The sequence below is a fragment of the Primulina huaijiensis genome, chromosome 7 (assembly GCF_012295235.1).
Source record: "Primulina huaijiensis isolate GDHJ02 chromosome 7, ASM1229523v2, whole genome shotgun sequence".
In the NCBI taxonomy this organism is placed as follows: domain Eukaryota; kingdom Viridiplantae; phylum Streptophyta; class Magnoliopsida; order Lamiales; family Gesneriaceae; genus Primulina; species Primulina huaijiensis.
Genome location: NC_133312.1, coordinates 1,000,377 through 1,008,751, shown reverse-complemented (window position 1 = coordinate 1,008,751; position 8,375 = coordinate 1,000,377). Strand labels below are relative to the sequence as shown.

Below are 8,375 nucleotides of genomic sequence, written 5' to 3'. Positions count from 1 at the left end.
AAACAAACAAAAAGATTATTAGTTGTATAAATTTAAAACAAAACAAAGGTTATTTATTATAAAAATTTAAAATTAATGGGTTGTGTCACGACCCATAGATCGTGAAAGGGTCGTGAAATCTTCACGTCACGACCCCGGGTGGGTCGTGACTGGGTCTTGTGCTTCACGACCCAACTTTGGGTCGTAAAGCACAAGTGCTTCACAATGAGGGTAAGCACTACCCTGGGTTTTGTGCTTCACGACCCATGGGTTGTGAAGCCAAGGGTCGTGTCACGACCAGGGTGAAGTTCTTCATCTTGGGTCGTGAACACTAACGAGACTCAATAAATTTGATATCTCAAAATAAATTTTTTTTCAATACATAGTTTTATTTTTGGATTTGTTGCAGAAGAATAATTTATAGATTCGTGGTTAATTGTTAGCCAAAAAATGAGAGGATGGAAGGTTGAGAGGAAAAAGATTTTTTGTGAAGATAAGAAATGAAATGAGATCTAGGATTGAGTCGAGAAAGATGGAAAAATTGAGTCGAATAAGTTTTTTTATTTAATTAAATTATAAATTTTATTATATATAAAATTAAAACACTAATGAAAAAATTAATTTTTAAACAAAGGATAAAAAAGTAAATTACATTCACTCCCTTTTCCTTAATAAACTCTTCCGTGACTCCCTTTTTCCTCATTTTCCCTTATTTAAATTGTGATGACATGTTAGTTGAAATTTTTTTAAATATTTTGTCCCTTTGTACTAGTTATTCTCTAAATTACTCAGTTCTTGCTTGTTAATTCTTTGTTTATGTATTTAAGTGTAAGATGTTGAGTTTCCTTCCTTTTCGGTGATCCGTGATTACAAGTTTTGAATACGTTGAAAACTGTTTTGTTGTAAACATGTAGGGCAGTGGTAAAGTCAAATGTTACAAACAACTCTACATCAAAATAATATTCATTCGTTAGAAATCCATGCTTAGCCGACGATACATTTAATTTCTATCGTTATCCATTTTATCTTAAAAAAATAATTAAGATGTATTTTACGATATCATTTGTTCATTAATTAATAAAATTAATATATGAACTCCAAGGTTTTCGTTTAACAACGTAAGTATGCAGATTTAAAAAAAAATTAATGTTGAAATTAATTCAACATTTAAATTATAAAATATTTTAATAACAAACACCAAATACATATCATTTAATTTCAAAATAACATGCAATAAAAAAATTATGTATAAATCAACAACAAACTCACAATATCACCGCAGAAGACGTCGGAGCACTGTTCACACGAAAAAATTCAGCTAGATAACGACATGCACTACAAGCTAACAAAATTCATTATCACAACTAAAAAACTGAAGCTAATAAACTTACCCCAAGTCGAGACTAAAAATCGCCACAGAGAAAGCTATAACAGAAATGCAGTGGTTTAGAGAAAAATGGACGGCATGCGCAGAAATTTATGGGCTTTTAGCGACGGTTTTTAACATAACCGTTGCTATTAGCGACGGTTCTGTATCGGCGACGGTGTTTTAAACCGTCGATAATTATAGACGGTTTTTGGCACTGAAAAAACGTTAACTATAAAGACCAATTCTCTAAAAAACACGAGTTGTGAGGAAACGTCATGATCAAGGTTCAAATTTAAGTATGTTAGTACGAGATTAAGCGTGATAATTTGAATTATATTAAATCAATCTTGATTAAAAAACACATGAAGCACCATATTATTTAAAAATAAACTTATAAATCTTAGAAATTTTTTTCCCATAAAGAGCAACTATTAAAGAATATTTTGACGTCTTTAGGATATTTTAATTTAAATTTGTCTAAATAATTTATATTATCAAATATTTGATATCTAAAATTTTAATTTTTCTAAAAAAGCTCACGCTTTATCCGTGCATATTGTGGTCAATTTTTGGTTGACCGACCGAGCTTCTTTCGCGCGTTTGAAAAGACAAATCAAGTCCCGATCAAAGTTTTTTTCTACACGCTGCTCCGTGTGAATCATTTGTGTTTTTTTTTGTGCGTTTTCGAAAGCTCACAAAATTTCAAAAAAACAAAAGGCTGAAATCAGTAATATAATATCAATAAATTGTTTTGTTGCAAAAAAAATGTTTGGGTTGACACTTGAATACTTTATTGAAAGAAAGTTTGGAGATGCAACAACTCATTCACTCTTTATATTGGCTTTGGTCTCCGAACCATGACTCTCCGCCTTTGAAGTACTGTCCGAACTCCACTGCCCCTTGCTGCTATCCCTGCTCGCCGCTGCTGAATTCTGACACGGGCTTGAGGTTTGCACAGGTGCCCTGGATTCTCTGGAGAAGTAATTGCAAGCCGGATCTTTAAGGATGAAGAAATCATCCGCTGAGTGAACGTTGCCACGTGACGTGTTGCTCGGGCCGGGCTCAAATTGCACATTATAAGCCTGATTAGTGTGGGAAGCATTGGTCATGCAGGTTGATCCTACACTTCCAATATTGTTTTGGATCCCGTTTTCAGGCTGGATTATTCCCGAGATCTGACCCGATTGGGGAGACCAGTGGGCTCGACCAAACGGAGGCATTGACCCAAACTTCCTTGACTTGAAAGGTGGCCTATTGAGGTCACGAAACGCGTGGGGCGAAGTGAAATGAAACCTTCGCTCCTCTGGAGTCTGTCGGTTATTGTTACGAGATTTCTGTTGAAAATGAAATCGAAGAAGATAAAAAACTACAATCTGCATGTGTGCGTTCCAATTATGTGCGCAAGTATATATAAAGAAACACACCTGGAGATGGCTTGCCACTTGCATTCTTGTCAGGCCCGGCGTCTCCATAAGCTCAAGGATGGCCTTCGGAAAACATCCTAAACATCATTTAAAACTCCTTCAGTTTCGTTCGTTTAAAAATACATGGAAAGTTCAAATCTTGACCTACGATTTTCCAAAATACGACGAAAAACAGAAGAACTTACTCCCTTCACCAAGTTGCGTCACTGCATCCACAAACTTTGCATGCAGTTCTTGGGTCCACTCCGTGCAAATTTTCCTCTTAACCCCTGATCTGTTGCCATTATCATCTATAACCAAATTGCTATCACCCCTGTGATACCATTCTTCATCACCCTTTTGTCCCTTAGATTTTTCTTTGGCTTTCCCTTTGTCTCCAGGTGCATAACTCGGGCTCGTATCGTCCTTCCCCGATCTCCCATTGCCCTTACTCGCCGTTGTTTCTTGAGATCTCTTCTTCTCCTCGATTCGCTTATTTTCTCTGTAAACATGTTGCCACAGACATTGTAGGATCTCCATTGTCGCAGGTTTCTTGAATAACATAAATGCCCCATTTTCGAGTGCCATCGTGGCCAGGTATTTATCGTCAGCTTCCGACATCACTTCATCATGCATGAATATAGCATATCATCATGCAACAGATATTAGAGTATTTAATTTATATTATCAAATTTGTTATACATTGATATATCAAGAATAATGGAAAATAGTTTAAATATATCACCTTATAAGGATATATCTAACTCTTAATTCCATTTTAGTACAAGTTTTGCACTAAAGTTGCGCAATTTTAGCACAAAATATAATATTCATATCAAATTCATTTACTTCAAATATTGCTCAAAAAAATATTCTTGCTGTCTTATTTACATTAATTCTTATGTCTTATTAAATACTCATTCCGACCCAATTTTATACTTCACTTTGTTTTTCACATATTCAGAATGTTATTGAGAAAATAAGTCATACAGATAAATTTCCTAATACATCTTTATTGAATGATATTGAAAAAACAAATTATATTAACCGAAATGAAAGTTGAATACAATTATACACATTAAATAGGGGTATATTAGTAAAATAATTTATTAAATCATGTGGAAATTATATTATATATTTGACACATAATAAAATAAACCTAGACTATATGTTAAATGTAATTTATAAGAACTCACAGATGACAGGTAAATCCATGTTGACAGCATGATACATAAGCTTAAATGATTCGAAGTCGGGAGAGTTCACATCCCCCAGCACAATATCGAACTTGGCCTTTCCACTCAACAGCACCGATATAGCAGCAGATGCCATTTCCACTACTGTTACTGAATTCAAAAATAATAAATTTAGAGACTTTTATATATATTGAAATGGCATGTCTTTACCGATTATTTCAGATTTAATACGGATCAATCCACAGTCGATTGTATTGGTTTTGGATATTAAATATGATTGAGTTGTTTGAAAATGGATCAGAACTATTTTAATCTGGTACCGAAATCGGTTTGGAACCGGTATCATTCAAATATATGTACATAAATATTTGAAATTATTTTTTTATGAAACCTACTACACTAGTAGAATTTTTGGTTTTTACTTCGTCAAAGTTACTTCGGCGATTATTAATTAGGAAGTAGTATATATCAATCGACTTCGATAATAACACCGACGAAGTAAAACATTATTTTTTGCTTCACAATTTAAAAAAAAAAACGACCAATAATATTTCATTTTTTTCATCATTTTTTCACACACACACACTTCTAATTAAAATTATTATTTACCTCTGTATGAACACATTTCTAGCATTTTTGTTGTGTTCATTAAAGACTCGTGATCGTGATCCACAAGCAACACATGAATCTCTTGCACCATCGATCGATACGAACTCGATGGGATGTTTCTAGCTTCATTTGCGAAGTGGCTCCCCATCTCTCACTCGTCGCTTGATTAATTCTATATTAAAAAAAATTAAATGTAATATTGAATAATTAGCCGCCTATAATAAGGATAAAAGGAAATTAAACAACGAAAACGAAATAACATAGTACGGTATGAATTCGGATTTGGACGACAACTTTGATACGATGGTGTGTAAAAAGAAGGCGATAGTAGTGTTCTATTTATACTAGTTTTTTCACGCTCGTTTTCCTTTATGTAATTTTTATGACGCCACGTTGCATTTTTTTCTCGTCGAATAAAATTTAATTCGTGCAATATTACTACTTACTTTTTATATAATTTTCAATTTTCAAATCTAAACATTGTTTGCATTCTAAGAATTGGTGTAATTTAGCGCGAGGAAAAAAAAGTGTTTCGCTAGTGCAATTTTATTTTTAGGATTGATGTTTCAGCGAATTAAATTATTTTTTTCGAATATTTTATTAGAAATATCTCCCTTCACGCAAAATTTTTATGCATGTGATGTGTGAGAAATATTTACTCAATGCTGGAGATAATATAAAAAAAATATTATGATAATATAGAACTAATTATTATAATACTAGTATAAGAATAGGATTGCTATTACTTGAATATTTCCAAAATAAAAATTAATAAAAGGAAAATAAAACATATGAATCGAAGTTCTGTAAATGCTTTATGTAATCTGATTTTTGATTTATTATTATATGATTTTGACAATTATTACAAAATCTATGACATTTGTCTATAGATGTGAAATCATTAGTCAATAGTCAAATCTTTGAAAACAACATTTTTCAAATTAAAGATATCGCCAAGGTATTTATATTTTGGGAAAATTATTTTTGTTGTGTTTATGTAACTTTTCGTGATATGTTTTCAAATTTAAGGCTTACTCAATTATATATATATATATATAAGTAAATTTTATAAGTAATTTTTTATATGTGACATTGATATGACGATATGGTTCATGTCACGTCCTGAGCTCGGGCCCGCGGCTGCGTGACTGCACAATGAGCTCCTATAGCAACTACTTCGTATTCGTCCTCACTTTTACGAAAATTATTAACTTAAGTTGCTATAGAAGTTCATTGTAAGCCCATTATAAACTCATTTTAAATATTTGATTTTTAAGATGTGGGACAAGTGTATGACATTTCAGACATGAAACTGACGTGTATAATGTCATATCAGTATTCCTGAAAAAAAATACTAAAATTTGAGCAAAATGGAAAATAGATAATTGTATGGATAAAAATGCAATTTATCTTATATTTTCGAGAAAAAAAAATCAAATATTTACATTATCTATATAGTTCATCTAACACATAAGCTTTGTAAATTTAAATTTCAAAATCAGTCTACTGTGTCAAAATTATCGGGCCTTCATGTCACCAAGCATCGCTTAGTTCCTATTCCATGTATTATTTTTATAAGTGTTATTACATGTATCACATCTAAAATTTGTCAATAATAACAAAATATCCAATTATATTTAAATATTAAATATATTTCATTTGAGATTTATGAAAATTGACAAATAAATCTAATAGCTTCTGATATTACATATGCTCCCTCTCAAGTAAGATACATACAAACTTAATAAGAATATAAAATATAAGATAAATACAAACTTAATGGTGATGTTTGTAATTTTATAAATTATTGGATTTATTTGTTATTTTCACTAACATGGGTAAATGTAACATTAAAACATGAAAATAATTTTGAGATATCAGTAATTAGAAATTAATTAATCAGTGATAAACTAGAAAATATTTCGCTGCATTGAAACAACAACATTTTTCATTGTTAAACCGATATTAGTCTCATATATATTACTCTTCTAAAGACTGAGATTGATAATCGATGGTGTTCAGAATACGTATCCTTATCATTCGATTTATAATTAATGAGTGAAAAAAAAAGTTAGTAATCAATAATCATATTTTTGGGAAAAATCATAATTTTAAAATATACATATTAATATATTTCATTTTGACAAAAGATGCACTGTAAAAGAACGTAAAAGTGATTTTCCATGTATTTCAAGATGATGGCTCGAGGGGTATATATAGGTTCGATGAATCAACATTCAACCTAATTTTAAAAAACCAAAACCACAAACTCCTAATATATTTTTTTTATATTTATATAATATTTCATATTAATTACGATGAATTTCAAGTTTACCTGATATGATATTGGAGTTATTTGAAATACCTTATATTTTGTGTGACTAATGTATAGTAAGTAAGATATAATAAGTAAGATATAGATTCGATATTTCGTCATAGTATAACTAACAAAAAATGATATTTTTGTGGTGAAAAATATTACATTGGACATAAAAAGTAATGTTTTTCGTTGGTCTGATAAGATCGAAGATTCGTCGCACAAAATTGAATCATCAAATAATGTCACGCGAAATATATTTTTTTTTTTACTATATGAGTTTCGTGAAGGGAAAAAAATTTCTCTCTCTCCCCTTAGAATATGCGAACAGTGAAGCACATCTTTATCTGTGTAGTACACCATTTTTAGTGCGACTATATTTACAATTGCAATAACATTGTTTACTTAAACCAAAATATCTAGGGAACGTGATGTAATTAAATGATAGATTTATTTGACGTTATAATATTATATTTGTGACCTATAATAAATCGTGTGTAAGATAATTCATTGTTTCAATAGTTATGGATGAAACTTTGAATCGAATGTTACGCTTACCTGACAAATTATTATTATTTTTAGAATACCTGACAAATTAATAAAATATTTTCAAATATTTCTCAATTTTTATTTCAATAAAATTCTTATGAGTAGATCTCTTGTGAAACGATCTCATGAATCTTTATCTGTGAGACGGGTCAATCCTATCGATATTCAAATAAGAGATCCGTATCACAAAACACGATCCGTGAGACCGTCTCACACAAATTTTTGTCAAATATCTCATGACGCTTAAAATAAATTATGCATGTCTTTTAAAAATATTATCCCAACTTATAATTAATTAGTATCAATTAAATTATAACGGAATAAACAAAAATATCTTCGTATCTCAAATCGTCCTCCAAATCGAACTAGTTTATATTGCTATTTTGAATTAACTGAAAAAAAAATTATAAAAGACAAAAAATGTATATTCAGAAAGCTAGAAAATTTGAAATATAAAATATCCTTACATCACATATATTGTTTATGTATCGTACCTATTTATGTGCCAATCGTTGAGATGACACACATACTTAATGATATGATTTTGATATATTTCAACATATTTACTAGATGAGTCAGCGATGAACACAACGATCGACACGGCATATAAGCATTATATCAAAACTGTCTTACATCATTTTTTTTAAAAAAAAAAACATATTAAAAATTATAGAGATCACCTCTCATGCATGTGAATTATTTTTTAAAAAAAAAACTTGAAAAACATTACTAAACTCCTCCCTCATAATAGATTAAAATAGTTAAAATAAGTTATCTATAAATAAAATGAATAAAATGTAACGTATTTTTAGTCCAAAATAAAATCGTTTTATTGAAAAATCAGAACACGAGATCATTAATAATTTAATATGTGTCGGCGGACAAAGATTGAAAATTTATTTTATTTTTAGAAGTATTTAATTTATATATCTTACTTATAATAAAATGAAAAA

At 30.2% G+C, this 8,375-nt stretch overlaps 1 protein-coding gene across 1 annotated transcript in view; it reads right to left on the bottom strand.

Moving 5' to 3' along the window:
* The window catches only part of LOC140980466 (transcription initiation factor TFIID subunit 9-like), a 4,956-nt gene extending 3,568 nt beyond the window's left edge, over window positions 1-1,388 (bottom strand). Inside the window, exon 1 of the mRNA XM_073446288.1 lies at window positions 1,371-1,388. The gene's annotated coding sequence lies outside the window, so the exon portion shown is untranslated. The remainder of the gene's footprint in view (window positions 1-1,370) is intronic.
* Window positions 1,389-8,375: the final 6,987 nt, after the last annotated feature.